An 18,281-nucleotide genomic window follows, 5' to 3' on the forward strand; every position below is an offset into this window, starting at 1 on the left:
GAGTTCCCATTGAACACAGAACAGAATCGTAGCCTTTACCTTGGAGCAGACAGCCTGATTCATGCTGATGCAGTCAGGGTTCAGAGGACTAATTTATCCAGGGAAGGCGTTGGCAGGAGGGTATTTACAAGCAACTGCGTTGCCTTGCCTGATATTTCCTTTTCTCCTTCATAGCAAACAGGATATATTTTATTGTGCTCTGCAATAAGATTTTAACTTGGTCCCATTGTGTTTTGTGCTGCTTTGTTGCACAATTTGAAACTTGATTGCAGGCTGTGTTACCGTAATTTGCTTTCTCCAGTGTTGGCACAGCCCATTGGGTAAGCGGAAATGGATGTAAACCTTTTGGGGTTTGGGCACTTCAGTGCACGCAAACCTGTAGTTAGCAGAAAGATCTGTATTGGCTTCAGCTGCCTGTTCCTATGCTGGTTGAGAGGAGAGGACCTTTGCAGTTTGACTTCCCAAACTTTGTCTCTGGCACATACATGATACAAGGGGATGTATTAGCATTAGTACTAAAGAAAACACTGCTAATATAGCTTAGAATGAAGTCTTTTGGGTTGTTCTGTTGTTTTTTTTTTTTTTTAATGAGAAAAGTACTTTTTAAATCAAAGGTTGGAGGGAAAAAAAAGCTGCTTTTTTATTTTTTAGCCAGCTTTGTTTTAGAAAAATGTCTGGGATGAGTAAATACAGCTGCATATTCATTGTTAAACTGCCAGCTTCGAAAGCATTGCAGCAGCATATGGTTACACCTGCTGACCATCACAGTTTCCATTTAGGGTCTGTAAGAAGGTCTACAAAGTTTGCTTGATCCCACAACACCTCCCTGGTGCAAGGGGACATTCCCTTGTGCCAAGCAGAAACAGACACTCAGAGGAGGCATGAGGTCCCCAGGGTTATGAGATAGTTCACCTGAAGGATCTGAACTGGACATTGCAAATCTGTTGTTTAAGACTCATGGTTGATTTCTGTACTGATATGGACCCTACAGCATTACACCTGAGTAAAACAGAGTCAGGACTGGACCCCTACAAGGCAGGGAATGGGGACCAAGGCACATCCCTAGGCTGGCACTAGCCATTATGGCTTTCTTTACCCTCCTACAAGTCATTGGGGGCCTTCTACTGAGCTCCCTGTTCAACAGCCTTGCAGCAACTTTCAAGTTATCCATTTGCTGCCCCCCCCCAGAAAAAAACAAAAAAGACTAAATGTTCTCAGCTCAAGCCTTGCATCTTATTCCAACCTAGTAATAAGTGTGATTTATTTCCCTGGAAAATGTAGAGCAATAACCTGATTAAATCTCACTTCACTAATGTCTGCAAGACATTAATCTAGCTGGGTTTAAACAAATCCTACCTCGTCTTCTGTAAGCAAACAGATCTTAGGGAAGGTGTCTAAGGTTTCTGCTGGGAGCGCTTCACAAAAGATGTATTGTTGAAACTGAAGATTAGTCTCTACAAAAAGGTGATGCAAATGCCAACAGAAACATCTTAGTGTTTTTCTTCTGTGGACTGAGGGGGGAAGGGAGGAGATCTGGGGCTCACTGGACCACTGTGTAGGGTCCAGAGGAAGGACACCTCCAGGGTGATTCTCAGTCTCATTGCAGGAAGGAACATGATCACCCAGAGAAATCCCCAGTTTATTCCCTCATTTTGCTGCTCTGCCAAGCCCCTACAGAAACAGTAAGCTAATGGTGCCCAAGCCCTATGCATTCAGCCTTTCCCAGACTTCATGGTCCATCTCACTGGGAGTGGTAGCCTGAAACAACATCTAGACTACCCTTACTATCTTATCTATTTCTTCAGCTGCTTCTTTTAGCCCTCAGTACACAGGTGGCTTATATATTGATATATCAGCATAGACATGGCATCCGGTTGTTTGGGTTAAAGTGAGGGACTCAGCCACCAAAGGATGGCAGAATGGAGTAGCTTGTGCTCCTTCAGGTCTTCTCTCTATGCACAGTGAGATGGTCTTTAGTTTCATGATCACCTGCTCTGTTTTCCTGCAGCAGCTCAGTCTCATAAGACAAAGCCTGACCTAGAGTTTAATTAACTAATTTTCAGGAGGCATTAATTGACTAATCCCATGGGCATTTGGGTTGTTGAGCCTGGAGAGTCCATTGAGTTATTGCATGTCTGCAGAGGAGTGACTGAGCACGTGCTCCCAGCCAGAAAAGCATGGAAGCTTTAACTTCGAGGGAGAAGACACAAAGAAGTCTGGTTTACCTTGCAGCAGATGAGCAGAGAGGCATCCATGCCCTTAATGGCTGAGCTATGACTTACAAGGATGCGCTTGCAGTAATTCAGCTGCAAAGCCGTGCCCTTCACTTCTGCTCTTGTTGTTCTTAAAGAAGCCAACATCTTCCTGTAGTCCCTTAGGCACTTTTACAGATGTGTTCCCAGCTTCTTCCTTATAACTCTTCATCTGCCCTACCCTTGCTTCCTCTCTGCTCCTGTGTACTGTCCTCTCCAGGTTATGCTGTGTTTGGCTTGCAGGCTGCTCCCTACAGGGTCATTTCCTACTGCTGCTGTGCTCCTGTTGCCTGCAGTGCTGAGCAGCATGCAATCCAGCTGTAATAAAAGCTGGGCTTTCCCAACATGGTTATAATCCAGCCAATTTGTTTGGTTAGATTCGCAGCTTAGGTTTTTTGTTTCCTGTTTTGATGATGGTCCAGGCCTTCGAGTCCTGTGACAATAGGCAGAAGGTATTCCTTTCAGCTCCATTAAGCCTCTTCTGGGTACAGCAGCTTACAGGCAGATAGCTGGAGAGATGTCTCAAGAAATCACAGTGTTTGAACCAGCTGACAGTCTCCTCTGAGTCTTGCTTCTGCTAGTGGAGCTAGCTCCAGGTCAGCTAGCTCCCAGCAGCAGGTTTCCTTCATGCTGAATTGGAGACACCATAGTGGGACAGAAAATCCCGCTGTGGGATAGTCTGGAATCACTCTTGGACCATTTCACATGGTGAAATCATGGCCTTTGCAACATGTTGGGAGCGCTGATGGACAAGGCAAGGTTTGGAACTCCAGTGCCAGTGTTCCCAGGGCAGCTGCTTCTGCTGCTCTCGCTGCACTCTGCTAATTAGCTGCAGAGAAATCAAGCTTCAAGCCATCAACTCTGGTACAGGAGGAGTGGTTTTCAACTGTCTAGCTTTGTAGTATTTGGAATTTTAGTGTTTGAGCAAATGCATATATAGATATAGGCAAATGGCTGGGCTTATGTCATTTATCATGCCCATGTAAGGACCAGATCCTGCATTGCTATGGGAGAAGATACTGTGAGAAGGAAGTGTACTTTCAGTTATCCGTTATTCTAAGTTAAAACATGGTGTCACTGAAAGCCATTCATTTACTAGATACTTCTGTTAATAATTATAATTACTGATAACTAAGCCAGAGCTGGATTAATTTCAGACTTCTACTGGGGATTTAAATTCAAGGCTAAGGTCAGGCCAGGGCTCATAGTCAACAAACAAAACCATTTTTTTAATGATTCTTTTTTACTAGAAATAACATGAATTCCCAAAGAGTGGGATTAATCAAGTAGACATTGCATATGGTCTGCTGCTTTTAGAGCTTTTTTGCAGTTAGGTTCAAAATATCACAGCCAGGCCACTCGTGGGAGTTTGCTTTTTCTCTCTGTGCCTGGATACAGTCTAAAAAGCAGAGAAAAAGCCAAGGATTCAGTTCTCCAGTACTCCCCCTGCAGAAATGCATGCAGGCTCAAAAGAGATTTCTGTTTAAACCACCACTTATTATATATTAATAACTGAATTTAAATCAGTTCTCAGTATCTAAGAGTGTATTTTCTGTAAGAATCGTAAGGTGATGTTCAAAGAATATGCAAATCCAGGAAAACTAGGGAATTTATAAGGTATCTGACATAAGATTATAAGGGATGATGCAGAAAACTCTCTTAATGCTAAGGTTGCCTATACTGAAGAATAGAAATGCTTTGTTGTTGTCTGTAGCCATGAACTTTACCAATCATATCTCTATTGCATAAATACTGGTGTAACACTCAGATGCTCAGCTGCCAGGCAGCCACTGTAGAATGGAAGCTGGATTCTCCCTTTATTCTTCACGTACTACAAATTTCTGTTAAGGAAACTGGAGAGAAGTTGGCAGGGTAATGCAGTGGCCATCTTAAGGAAGCATGCTCTAGTTTAGGAGTCTACCAGAGCTAAAGCACAGTTCCCTAGTACACTTTTTTCTATCCATAAGCATGACTGTGTTTACATATGATTATTTCTGTCTCTCAAATATATTTTTACCTACCCTGTAATAACAATTCAACTACCTATTGGTAGAGGAGGAAAAATTTTCATCTGTAAAATATTATATTTATTGTGATTTGTTATGCAAATATTTAGTCTTCTCTTTCTCCCCTTATATTTCACTTCTATTCATCCCTTTAGAACTGTATTTTCCAACACACTTGATAGTTAAGTCTCTGAGCAGATGTGCTATGAGGAAAGCTGTCATTCTTTGTTTGTAGTTGCTCTTTCTTACAGGACTTAACTGTACAGATAATTTGCACATCATTGAGGAATGTGGTCAGCACCATTTTATGACAGTCGGTGTTAGTCTGCACTAGCCAGTGGTATTCTCCTGCTTGAGCAGGGAGGTTGGGCTAGATGACCTCTGGTGGTCCCTTCCATGCGCAACCGTTCTGTGACTGTTTTGTGACTGCTCAATGCACACACTTAGTTAGGGAAATTCATTCTACCTAAAAGATGTAGAAAGGAAATTAATTTCCCGAAGAAACAGAAAATCAGAGAAAAGATGGAAGTTTTATTTTTATGTGATTTGTCAGCTGGGAAGTAAATTGTAAAGCACGGAACAGGAAAAGCTCTGAATAAGATGGTGGCAGGGTAAGGCACTTAAGACCCGCTGTTCTGAAGGGAAGAAGTTAATGTTTTCAAAGAATGATTTAATCACCTTCACTGAGATTTGTGTAACTAAGGATGCAATGGCCTGTTAGGGCTGTGTTTGCCAAAAGCCTCGCTTGGCTACTCCTAATTAGTCATCCAACTCTCACTGATGCCAGTTGGAATTAGGTACCACGGCTCTTTGAGCATCAGAGTGTAGTAGAGCACGTGTGTTTGGTTTTTCAAATGTGCTTGGTTTGGGGCTGTATTTACTAGAAATATTTGGCCTCAGCACCTAAATTTGACATTAAAATGGATTTTTGGCTTCTAAATAACAGGAAGTGCTTTACAGTATCCTGCTTATAGTGTGGGACTGTTACAAATCTGTGGCTGAGAGGTCAGGCAGCCTTGTGCCCCAAAAATAGAGTGAAGTGTGGCTGATTCCTAGTTGTGCCCTCTCTGACCTGGAGAGCAGGAGCTTAGTCTCTGGGACCCAGCTGTTGTCAGATGGGGCTCTAGATACCCCAACAGTGTACGCTGCCTTTCATCAATGCCTATTAAACCCTTCTTTGAGAAGGTCTCACTTGGAGATTGTTATCTCTTAAATAAACTAAGGCAATGCAGGGATGGAGGAGACTCTAGGAATGGAAAAAAGGAAATAACAGATGCATTACTTGTCGTCTTCTTTACTTTCACATGGGACTTTCCATTTTGTTTGCAAGATATAAATGATTTAGGCTGGAATATCAAATTGAGGATATTGAAATTTGCTGCTGGCTGCAGCATCAGTGATACCAGCAAATAACTCAGCCTTCCTGAGAGAAGATTTGAATCTTTTAGCTACTTATCCAGAAAATGAAAAAAGAAATTCTATGTAGGTAAATATCAAACAATAAACCAGGGGGAATGGAAAGAACGTTAAATGAAATAGGTTCAGCAACCACACAAAAAAGATGTAGAAGAATGGCAGTTGGAACAGCAGACATTACTGTTGTTACTGTACTGCAAGAGTTTTTACTCCTTGCCTTGAATATCACATTTGGGTTTGCTTTGTGGGTCTGACTGTGAAAGGACACAGTGCTGAAAGAAACAAAGATAGTTTTTAATGTACTGACAGTCGGCTCCAGCAGCCAAGTGCACAGAAATAGCTTTTGCCTGGGTTGGTTATGAGCATGCTGCAGGGTCTAAAAGCAGAGTGCTGTCACGGGCACAGGATGGATTAAGAATAACCAGACTTATCCAAAATCCATCAGAATGTGACCGAGAGATCAGAGCCGTGCCGACATGCGGCTGCTTCAGCAGTGGCACTGGACACTGCCTTGTTAGGGCTAAACACAAGTGTAGTGTCAGTGCTAGTCAAAGGTTATGAGCGCAAATTCAAGACATTGTGTTTTCTTTCCCTGTAGAAGGGTTGGGAGTGAAGAGGTGTTTTGAAATGTGGAGAGGTTGCCTTTGGAAAAACTAAACGTCAGGTCGTGTTGGCTCGAGGGCCTTTTTCCCGTCCAGTAATTTTTGTTCATATCCTAAAGGAACAATCACAGCTGGAAATTTGCCAATGCCTATTTTATAAATCAGAAAGTGATAGTTTGCTTAATGTTTAACTTAACCCATAAAATTGCTTCCTTCCGGAGAAGAAAAGTTTAGTGGTTAGTGCAGGGGATTGCAAAATCTGCTCCTTACTGTCTCATTGATTTATTTTGTGATGTTAGAAAGGCCTCTCACATCTCCTGTATGCATCTGCAGTATGATTGCAGAGATACGGTTTCAGAGATTTGCAAAGAGGATTTGAGGTAAAGAAACCCTGGTTCTTCTATAATATAATTCAAGAAATGACCAGTTAGAAAAATAATTTGGTTTTAAAATCCTTAGTCAACATTAGAAGAAACATTACTTCCAAAATCTGTCAGGAAAGCTTGTTCTGCTGGTGCTTCTATGTGCGCAACCAGTTAGGGAGCCAGAAGAACAAATTTATTCATCTGGCAATGGAGGAAATGTGGGCTAATGAGGCAGGATTGGAGCAGAACCAATAGCTGGATTCAGAGGTTATCAAGCTTGTTGGGAAGGTTTCAGGGCACCTGTTATCCTTGAGCCCACACTTGTAGAAATATTTGGCTCAGCACCACAGGATCTTCCAAAAGTCTCTGTTTAAAGCTGTGCTGCTTGCCCCAGAATAGAGTCAGCCCATAGGGTGGTATCACTCATGCTGATAAACGCTGAAGAGATCTTTAGGTCCATGCAGAAAAGAAGCATCCGGTCCTGCTGTGCTTTGTGGATAAGCCTGGAACTGAGGAGAGGAAGAGGGATGGGGACTTCCTCTTCTTATCTGGAATTCTTGTTCTGGTGAGCCCCTGCTAGCAGGTTAATTGCATTGACTGTGATGTCTGTCACTGTTGACTTATGATCTGCCAGGCAGGATGAGATGGGGTGGAGTTTTCATTAATATGACCAAATTGAACATAGACTGTCTTTTCCTGTGTGTCATGTCTGAAAAACAAGAATATGCAGCTTATGTTACAACTATAACTATATTGAGGAGAAAAATCTAGCTTGTCATAGCTATGTCTATATTTAATATGGTTGCACTATTGTTTAATTAAGAGCTTTTTCCACTCTGAAGAGGAGGGTACGAGGGGCAAGTGTACTTAATGGGATGTTTGCTGCCAGGGTGATAAATTATGCCTCAGAGGTGCCTTGGGTCAGATGGGACTTTTCAGTGCTCTGCACTTCCTATTGTTCATTGCTGTGTAATTTTGACATTCCTTATCTAGAGAGTTCCATTATTTTTAATGCTGTTGAGGATCAGTAGCCTTGCTGGTTATAAAAAAGAGTGTTTTTCTCATGTACACATGCCTAGTGCAACCCTATATGTGATTCTGAACAGGTTGAGGGCAATGTAAGACATCAGGCTGTACTATATGTTACTAGGGAAGGCATTGCTTAAAATGTGTTTTAATGCTGTTGACTACAGGCCAGATGGAGTTGACATCTCACATTTATTTAACATGGAGCGTTTCTGTCTAAACACGAGGAAGTAGAGGTGATGTTCCTCCATAAAAAGGACTTTGAACTCTGAGAGTCTCTGGTACTGCCCTTAGCATCCAGCAGTTGCCACTGAAGAAAGAGCAGGAAGCATAAGCAACCGAAGTGCTGAACAACAGGTAAAGCAAGTCAGGTCTCTCTGGAGAGCCACCGCCTCCTGCTTTGGGTCAGGATGAGAGCTGGGCTTCCTTTCTGGCTTGGCTATATCATAACAGCACATTAGACAATTACTGTTTGGTGGACCTGACTTCACCTGCTCACCCCATGTCATCAAAGGGTTTGTGCTGGAAAACCATTACATACACAGGGCTTGGTCTTTTGTGTCCACAGTTTTGCATTCAGCTCTCAGTGCTGTTGCTGTTTAAAGTCTTGTTTGTAGGAAGCCTGGAAAGAGAAAAAAACCATTTGTGGCAATAGTCAACCATCCCCTGGAGTGCTGCATGTGTCCGAGACGATCTGTTTTGCGCTGTCCTTCTGCCTCTTGAGGAATGAGGTGCCTTCTTTAGGATTTAGGATGTATAAAAAATAGCAGACCTCAAGTGGCTCTGGCTGTAGGAGCCGCAGTGATCTATTGGTGGATTCATTTCCACCCTTTCCATCTTCTTGACTGGTCTGCAGCTGACTGTCTTTCATGCATGCTGTTCCCAGAAACACAAGCAGAGGATCAAATAACAACATGTTTTGACTCCAAACTCTGGAGTCACTTATCATGTTATCAAAGCTTTTGATTTAATTGAAATTTCACAGATAACCCTAGACCTGCTTTCAAGTGCAGACTCAAGTGCCAGTGGAAATTCAATTAAAACTTACCACCACCACCACTTTTTAATGCTTGCATTTTGTTTGAGAGGTTTATGGAAAGGATTTGCTACTGCTTATCTCAAACTAGAGCTGTGTGTCTGGATTCAAAGATAGCCTTTGTCTTTGGGCCACTTTCTTTTTCCAGTTATGCCAGAGTTTGATTGGAACAACCTCACTGACAGTAATGGACTATTAGAGATTGACTCTGATGTAAGGATTGCAGAATTTGTTGTGTTAGAAGTAGAATTCTTTCCTTGTTTCCATTCACATCTCTTAAAACAATTGGCCTAAGCTCAGGAAAGATGTTCGTTTAAACAGACCTCAGATATATTCTGAATAGGGGATTGACTGTGGCTTTGCAATACTTTAGTCTAATCTAATAAAAGCTGGTTATTTGCTGGATTCTTGCAAGCTGTATTTGCTTCCCAGCTCCAAGGAGTTTTAATAGCCACTCCAGTAATGCTGACTGCAGTGCACTGCGGTGAACCTCAGAACATTGTATATGTCTGATTACATTTGCTTTCAATTACAGTCTTGTGGGTTTGAAAAATCAGAGCAGTTCAGGCTCATTTGGGAACCACCGCAAAAGATCACTAGTAACCTGAGATACCCAGTGCTTGAAAATATAAAAGAAGAAGAAAATGTTGAATGTTGGGGGCCAAAAAATGTCTATTTTGTTTTTTGAGAAGAGACCTATTGCAACAACTGTGAGGTTAAGATGGCAGGGGCACCATATCTAACAGATAAACCTTTTCCTTTCCCATCCAAGCATGCTGGGAATGAAGTGTGAATGATTCATACCAGAGGCAGCATTCATCAGAGACTTGAAGCTGTCCTGGTTCACCAGTGAATTAGCGATGTTGCCATCTTTGCTGCTCCCTGTTGGATAGGTTGCTGGTCTTTGTCCTTTTACTGATGATGAGAACCTCACCAACGTTGTCCTCTCTTGCTGGGGCAGCTGTAGAGTTCTTGAGGATGTTAAGTTTAAATTAATCTTATTTCCATCAAAATACAATATCTTGTGGAGTTGTTGATTATCCTTCAAATCTGGCTAAAAGAGGAGCTTTCTTTTAATGAAAATGTTTTTCCAATAATGAACCTCTCAGTTCCTGTTGAAACGTGGTCTCAAAACACAGAATTTGGGTAGTTTTCATCAGCCCTACTGAGCAGCAGGATGGCTGTAGAATGAAGAGACATGTACATCCTGCAGATGGCTTTGCAGATGACGCCTTCTGCTGTGGTGTTCGGGTCCCTGGGTGCTGCATGGCTGGGACTTGATCTGCCATTCACAGTGCTGCATTGTGTCTGGTCCTGCCTAATGCCTCACTCTTCCAGCTGTGGGAGAGCATCAGTCATGTGGCCAATCCCTTTTCTTCCTGCCAACATCTGGCAAGCAAAGAAAGGGCTCATGAACACATTAAAGATCAAGCCCTGGCACAGCACTTTGGGGGTTTGGGGCATTATGAATTATTTGCTAAACGAAAGAGGAGCGGGGAGGTTTTCACTGTGTTAAAGCCCAGCCACAGCACTGTCCCATCAGCAATGGTGAAGTGAATTTTCACCCCAGGTGGGGAGAATCATTTCAGCTATTCTGAACTTAGGACCAAAAGGTGGGGTGTAAGGCTGTCATCAACCCCCTGAAAATAATGGCGAATGCAAACAACGTGCAGATTGAGTAACTAGGGTAGCTTTGTAGTGGGGACCAGTATATGTTGCATGTGGGTAACAAAGCTGAACACTTTCCTTTCTGTGGTCCCAAAAGTGAGGTTCTTCAACCGGCACAAAACCTTTACAGTCCCTGTCTCTGGTAGGCTAGGTGCTTGAGGCATCTTGCTCAGTCTGGATTCGTTCCTTCACCTCCATACATGCCTTTATAGTGAAGCGAAGAGCCAGGGGCAACTAGAGAAAGCTGCAAGACTCATTCACATCCCTGAAAACAGCTTTAAACTCTTCCAGCAAGAGGTCAGTGGAAAAGTATCTTATTGTTTGCCGGGTTGTCTCAATGCACAAAGCAGAGCTCTGTTGGACACGCACTAACAATGTTATTGATGTTCATGATGCATCAGTGTCATCCCCTGAGGGGAGGAGGAACCCCCAGCGGCTGAATTGCACAGGCCATACCAGCTAATGAGATGCTCTTCTTGCCAGGCCTGACAAATAAGCTTCTGTTAATCTTCATTGTTATTGTTTTCATGCTCATCCGTGTGTTTGGGAGGGGGTTGTTTTAGGGATGCTTGGCTGAGGTATGGCAGGATGACCCATGCTAGCTAGCAAGCAGGCTCCAAAGGTGAGCTGGGACTTTAAGAGGCAGCTCAGCAGATGAGGAGGAAGCCTTGAATTCCTTCAATAAAGTAGTATGTTGGAGCGTGTAGTTGCAAGAAGTAAGAGTTCTGCAGAGGACAGAGATAAAAGGAGGCTTTCAGGCAGGAGAGAGGATTCCTGCCTTTTCCAGATGTAGCATTTGCATTTGGAGGAGAACTGCCAAAAGGCCAGGCTGATGAAGGATGCTTTGTGATGCTTCCAGCCTACAAAAAAACCACAGTGCTTTGAAAGTTAGGTGCTTTTGGATTATTAGGCAAGGGATGAAATAAGCATCGTAAGATCTCTTTCCACCTCTTCTTGTGGAAGCCCAGTCTTCAGCGCATTATATAAATATGGCCTTTTTTTCTGCATTTTTGGTCTGCTTTCTTTTAAGGATTTTTTTTTTCTTGCCTCAATCATTTATCGTCCTCAGAAATCAGAAAATTTTGTCCATGTGCGTTTATGACAAGTCTTTTATATTTATTTTTTTTGTTGACGGGCTTATGAGCTACTGAGCCCTGGTTTACTGCCCAATAAGCCCTGATCCCTGGCAGGATAAATAATGTTTGTGAGAGAAGATTGAATTAATATCAGCAAACAGAGAATTTTTGGCTTTTACAAACAAATTTTGCTTTCTGCCATGATTGTCTCTATCCTGATATGCGCTCAGAAAATCTCCAATCTTATCTCTGTTTCAGGTACGTTCAGTTCACATATACTTACATGCCAGAGAACTGTATAAGTAGAAGATGTGAGAGTATGAGCTCTCTTAAACTGATAAATAAGTCTCAGTTTAAGAGAGCACTGACCAAAAATAGACCATTTAACAGCTTGGGGTTCTAATGGTCCTTTGAAATGTTCCTGAAGAAGTTTTGCCAGTCATGTCTGCTGCTTCTGTTAAGGCTTTATTTCTAAAAGATCAAAGCAAATTCCTGATTTTGAATGAAGTAGGATACAGCCCTACAGAAACATATGTCAGAAACATTTCACCTTCAGAGTAATGCACCTAGATAACATTAAACTTGCTGTCAGCCTCATCTTGAGAGTGGACTTCCTCCTCCAAACATTTATGTGCATGAGTAGTTTTCTACACAGTGAATAACTGTATTGAATTCAACGGGAGCACACGTGCACCCAGAATTATTTGTGTGTGTATTCATGGATATGTTTGTTTGATGGGAATGAAAAATTCTGGAGAGGGCTGGGATATAAAGGAGGTTCATTCACCAGTAACCCCCTCTACAAATCATATTAACTCTTCTCTCTTGCCTGGAGATGGACACGTGTGGAGTACGTGCGCACAGGCTTTGGGGCCAACAGAACAAACTTGACTTGAACTAAGTCACCAGCTTTCAAGGGATAGTGCTTGGTAACATCTGTTCTTGGAGACTCCTAAACACAGACGTCACACAGCAAAACCACCAGAGAGATTCTGCTGGCCTGAACATGTAGAGGTTTTATATAACAAATAATTTATATACACCCTGAATGCACTTTTTATACATTTATTTTTACTAAAATTTCATAAAGAAAACAGAAAACGGCTTGAAATCAATTAGGTATAAATCTTCATCTGCATCTTTGAGGGGACCTTTTAATTGTATAGCTGTAAAATCAATGGAGCACCAAGACAGTCTCCACAAGGGAGTGCAGCCACTCTTGGACAAAGCAATAAGCACAAGGATATGCAGAATACCTTTCTGTGGCTGTACTTGCTGTAAAATCCTGTCAGATACCATTCTCACTGTGATTTGTTCTCTTCAGCTCCATGATAAGAGGGAATTCAGCCATCAAACAAGGTTTGACAGGTCTCACTCCTGAATAAAGGACTAGGCCCTTGTAAGCTGCCTAGAGTCTTGTATTTTGCATACATATATAAATGTTTTACTAGACATTTTTAAATTGTTCTTTGTTCTTATCTCTTACTTTCTTTTTGCTTTCTTACCGTCCCTGACTGCATCAATTTCTCTGCCTCATATTGACATCTTTTCTTGTGTCATTAAACTGTATCTGGGGTTTTATTATCCTTACATCCCTTGGATATTGTTTTTTGCCTTCTTAATATGTTCTGTCCTGTTCTGTCCAATGCTTACCCTAGGATTGCTACACTCATTTCTATTTGTCCCACTAGTACTCTGTAGGCTGGGTTTATTTACTTTCTGATGTATTTCTTTCATCACTTTCTCTCTTTCCCGTATCTTTTCACCTGTAGTCTCACATAAGAGATAACAGGTGATAAGAGTGTCCTGGACACAGGCAAGATCCTAAGGATGAGGTTATGTGTGCCCTTTCTGCCTTGTAGAAGTTGCCCTGTCACTGGATTTGCTGCTAGTATAGACTACAGCCAGGACAAGCCAGTCTGGAGCCATAACAGGAATTGGGAGAAAGCCCTGCGCCACACACATGTTATGCTCAGGGCAAGGGTCTATCCTCACCTATGTTAGCGGCCCTGATAACTAACCCTCAGCAATACGGGGAAACCTTCTCTTTTGCCCCACTAAAGGCAACTTCTTTCAGGAGAAGTCATGGAAACCTCACCTGGCAGAAATAAAATCATCAAGGTCTTGTGCTGGTTTGTAACCTGTAATCTTTATAGAAGTTGTCTCTGTGGTCTGCCAAGCAGAAATTCGTCATCTCTGGCCTGAAGTTACTGGGTAATGAATGTTCTGTGGTGGATAAGGCGGGCTGGGTTTTCAGTCTGCAGGCATGGAGAGCTATGAGCTAACCCACAGCACCGCTGAACCTTTTCTCTCTCCCCTACTTCTTCATTTTCCCATGACCTTAGGAAAAAAAATAAAAATCAGCACTTCATAGGTCTTATTTTTATTCTAAATCACACTTTATGGAACACAGTTTTAATACTGTACGGTGCGTGTTTAATGATGTCCATATGGGTTTGTGGGTACAGGAATTAAATACGTAACGGTTCACGATGACATAACACGGAAATGCAACTCCTGCAGTGCTGGTGTGTAGGCTGTAAAGGGTTATTAATAAAAATGAAGGTTTTAAATAGAAAACAAGCTTAGCAGCACCGTTTTGGCCTCAGGCCCATCTCTGAGTGATGGGAAAAAAAAGAGGCTGGAATATATGGTCTTTCCTCAATACATGAAAATAAATACATTTTACCACCATCCCCTGCTAAACGTTTCAGAGAGAAAGCTGCAGGCCTGATGCATGGCATCTCTCTTCAATCAGAGCCTGAGCTCAGGGAGGTCTGGAGGGGATATTTCAGCAGGGCGCAGAACACATCAAACAAATACTAAGGGGCAGATTGATGCCTTAAGATTATTAAAACGGGGTAAGGCCACAGTGTTTTGATTGGCAAAACCTTTCAACAGTTGGACATTAGTGTTTCAGAAGAGCAAACCGCTCTGTTTGTGGGTGAGCCAGGAAAATAACAACTCACACAGTTTGGGGGAATGACCTCAAGGAAATCCCATCCTGTCTTGTAACCAGAGTTGCTGCATCAGTAAGCCAAGGAAATTACATAATGCGCCTATTAATATTATAGGCAAACAAAAGCAAGCTTACTCTTCTGTGTTCAGCCTTGTCCTGTCTGCAGTTGGCCCATATCTTTTGTTTTAAGTCTTCAGAATAAATGAGATGGCAGTAGATGAATTGCTGAGCAACTACCTCTGAAGATGCTGTGCCTGAGACATCTGTCATTGATTCCCCACCAGTTGTTAGTGACAGTAACTGTGTGGGCAGCAGCAGCAAAACCTGAATGTGGTCCTTCTCTTGGCTGGCTCTTTTTGCTGGAGTTTGAGGTGGTCCCAGAACAGAACACATGGATAAACACACCCAAACGAACTCTAGAGTCTGTGGCGTGGGATTTTCCATGTTGCAGACATGTCTAAATTACCACCAGGTTGTAGTCCAGGACAAGGTTAATGCTTCACAGCAGTTGCATGATGATCGGGATGTGCCAGAACAAAAAGTGATCCTGTCCTGGTTTCTGTGTTGTGAAATCCCAGTACTCCCAACTGTATCCTTCTGCTCCTCCTGCAATCTTCTGTCTTCTCATGTTCTTCCGCTCCAGCACTTACCTCAGCCCATCCTTGCACCTCTAGATCCTGGCAGACAGCAAATGGCCATGGAGGATGCAGTGGGAATGCAGGAGGAGTAAGACTTCCCTGCTTTATCTGGTGCTGTCTGGGGCAAATTCCCACCATTTGCTAGTTCCTTGGTGCCTCCAAATGTTGTTTGTTGTGACACGGACGTTGTTAGCTCAGTGGCCTCTGTCCAACCAACAGATACTTAACAGAGGAGAACTCAGCCCATTGTATAGAATTGCAACTCATTCTGTGTACATGGCATTGTCTTTTTTCCCTCCTGACCATAGCCAGGACAGTGAATAAAAATGTGGGAACGTGGAACAAAATACTCTCCCTGTGTGCCTGGTCCTGTGCTGCTGTGTTCACCCTTCAACCTCCTGGCTCAAAACCAAGATCCTCCTCTAAAAGTTAGTTAGAAAAACTACTCCCTGCTCATGTTCTCCCAGATGGATGGCTGGGCTCTATCACACAGGGCATGCTTCCACCCTCAGCTCCATCCTCTGGGTCATCTCAGGTACATCTCAAGTTTTTGGAAAACGATATAACATCTATTTTTCCAGATTTCTTTGTGCTGACAGATGTCAGTTGTTTGTCTTTTCAGAAATAGGTATTATATCTCTTTAAATAGCACAAACCTCATGGGAATGGGATTATTTTTGTCCCTAGCTGCCTATAATCTATCTTTTTCCTTTTTTTAGCGAAACCGAAATCTTCCCAGGGATTGTTCCTAAGAATAATACTGAAAAGAAAGCGTCATGTGAATCGTACAGTAGTAGTAATGGCAATAGTACCACATTGCCCTTCTATAGTGCTACCTCACCATAGACCTCAACATATGGCCCAAACATGAACCTGCTCTTTCAGCTTGACTGTGAAATACAGGTTTTATTTTAGAACTAGTACAGAAGTGGTTTTGAAAGGTCACCAGGGCTGGAACAGGAGTCACACATTCTGAATTTTAGCTTCATGTTGTGACTTTCAGCATACTTTGTTATTTGCTTTTGCAAACACCCCAAGCACACCAGCAGTTTGGCTTGCTGATATACAGCTCCCTGGATCTGCAGGATTGGGTCGACTTCCATATCAATTTTTGCAGAATGCTATATTTGAGGAAAATGTGGCAAAGAAACATTGAAGTAGTTTGCCCTAGGTTACAGTGGGACTAGGATTCAGGATGCCCTTAAATTCTCTGCTTCAACCACTGGCCCCCCCATCCTCCAAATGAACATACGCTCACCCCTTGCTTATAAGCATGTGAAGGGGAATCTTTAGCTCAAGATCGACCTCTTATCTTCCTGCCTCAAACTGTGGTCAGTTACCTCATCTAAAGTCACTTGCCTGAGATGAATAGCAAATACCTGTGCAGAAGAGATATAAAGACTAGTCCATGCTTCTTCATACACCAGGACAGCACGGGTGAGCTGTAGCTGTCATGTGGATGGAGCAGCTGCTTTTGTGCACACGCTCTGCCCCATGGCAGTACTGGAAAGGATCAGTGTGAGCATGGAGAAAGAGAGGAGCCTGATCGTTTCCTGGGTCTCCCTCTTCTTGCTCAGCAAAATCTCTGTAAGCACTGGAAGAACAGTCTGCTGTAGATGAATAAATTACTCAGGAGCCTGCACTCTGTTTCAGCTCCTGGCACATCAGTCCGTTTGTGGCTGCAGGCTTGGCTCCCTGTAACACTTGGCCAGATTATTCCACATGCTAGTCCTTTACCAGAGTCAGCCCTGCATGTTTCATGATGTCCTCTGCTCTCTGCTTTGGCTGTCTCCTCCACCATTTGTCCTCCATATCCCTTACTGCAGCGCTTGCTGATAGCTTGTGTTGGAGATGTCCCCAGCCCCACAGGGCCGTTTGCGCAGGGAGGTTTGGCTGGAGCTGTTTGAACAGTCAGGCAGCTGTGTAGTTTGGAGCTTGAGCAGAGCTTTCCTGGTCCAAGTTATCTTCCCAAGCGGGTAGAAGAGAGATGTTTCAAAAGTTCACTGCCCTTCTTGTTGGCTTTGTTTTCTCCCTGCCTGTCCCGTCCTGTGTTTCCCATCCCTAACTCTTGTGCCTGTTGACTTGTGAGCTAACACAAGCATATCCGACTCCCATAGACCTTTAACAGCCTGACCTCCCCCTCAGGAGCTACTAAGACTTCCCACTGGTGTGTGCACTGTTACCCACACCATCCTGGCCCTTACTTCAACACATCTTTTCCTCGCACAGGACCCTTTATTATTGTGTGCCTCCTCACTAGATTTTGCATTCACCAAATGTGTGGTCTTCACAGCAGTTCATACCATGCAGCAATCTCACCAGAGGCCCCTGCCCTGTCCTCCACTGGGGCCTCTGGTGCTGAAGATAGACCTTGTCCTATTGGAAAGCCATCCTTAAGCGTGCCCGTGCCAGTGGGTGAGAGAATGCATCCTTGCATATAGCTTTTGTTCTCAGTGCACAACCCACATCCCAGAGCAGCAGACAAACACAAGCAGCCTTTTTTTCTGCAGTTTAATAAGCAAAGCGGAGCAGTGCTTCTGAGCTGCAGCAAGGGCATCTTCACGTCCTGAGCCTCATGTAAGTAAATCCATCATCACGCTATAGCCTTTCTTCTGTATAACTTTATGTAGCAGCTTGTCTTAAACTTGTAGAAACATTTTCTGGGAAATTATGTGTGGGAGGTGGACAAGTCCTTCCATGTATTGCCAGCTAATCCGTAATACTTCCCTTTATCATAACAGACGAAGCAGGTTTCTCAAAAGCAGCATCTTGTGCTCTTTTCTCTCTTTCCTTTTGCTTTAAGTCTGGAGATGAGGTTCTCCCCTGGATGGGTTTCAGAGCACAAAATGTGGAGCCAGGAGCCCTGGCTTCTGTCTTGAGTACTGGATGCTGATGGCTATACAAAATCCTGCTTGTGCAGTATCTTTCTGAATTGGAAGGGGCTGTAGGTATGCAAAATACTGTGTTTAGCCATAAATGTTATCAAATGTAGAGGAGGCAAAAAAAAAAGTGTCACAAAATGCCCAAGAAACCAGGAAACTGGAACTCTTCAACTGTTCTTCACTTTGGGAAATAGAACTTTTACATCCCACCAGTGCCTTGCTCTCCCACTATACCGAAGTGCTTTGTAGCAATGAAAGCCCAAGGTTTTTGCAGCTCCTTGGGACAAAATGTTTGCACCCCCTGGGATCTGTCATCATTTCACACCTCTTCTCTTCTGCTGAACAATCACCGCCA

At 43.1% G+C, this 18,281-nt stretch overlaps 1 protein-coding gene across 1 annotated transcript in view; it reads left to right on the top strand.

The window, feature by feature from the left end:
• The window catches only part of LOC104412036 (SH3 and PX domain-containing protein 2A-like), a gene marked incomplete at its 3' end in the record, with an annotated part of 206,100 nt that overhangs the window by 81,815 nt on the left and 106,004 nt on the right, over positions 1-18,281 (top strand). The window lies entirely within an intron of this gene.

The sequence above is a fragment of the Nestor notabilis genome, unplaced genomic scaffold (assembly GCF_000696875.1).
Source record: "Nestor notabilis isolate BGI_N333 unplaced genomic scaffold, ASM69687v1 scaffold4609, whole genome shotgun sequence".
NCBI lineage: Eukaryota > Metazoa > Chordata > Aves > Psittaciformes > Psittacidae > Nestor > Nestor notabilis.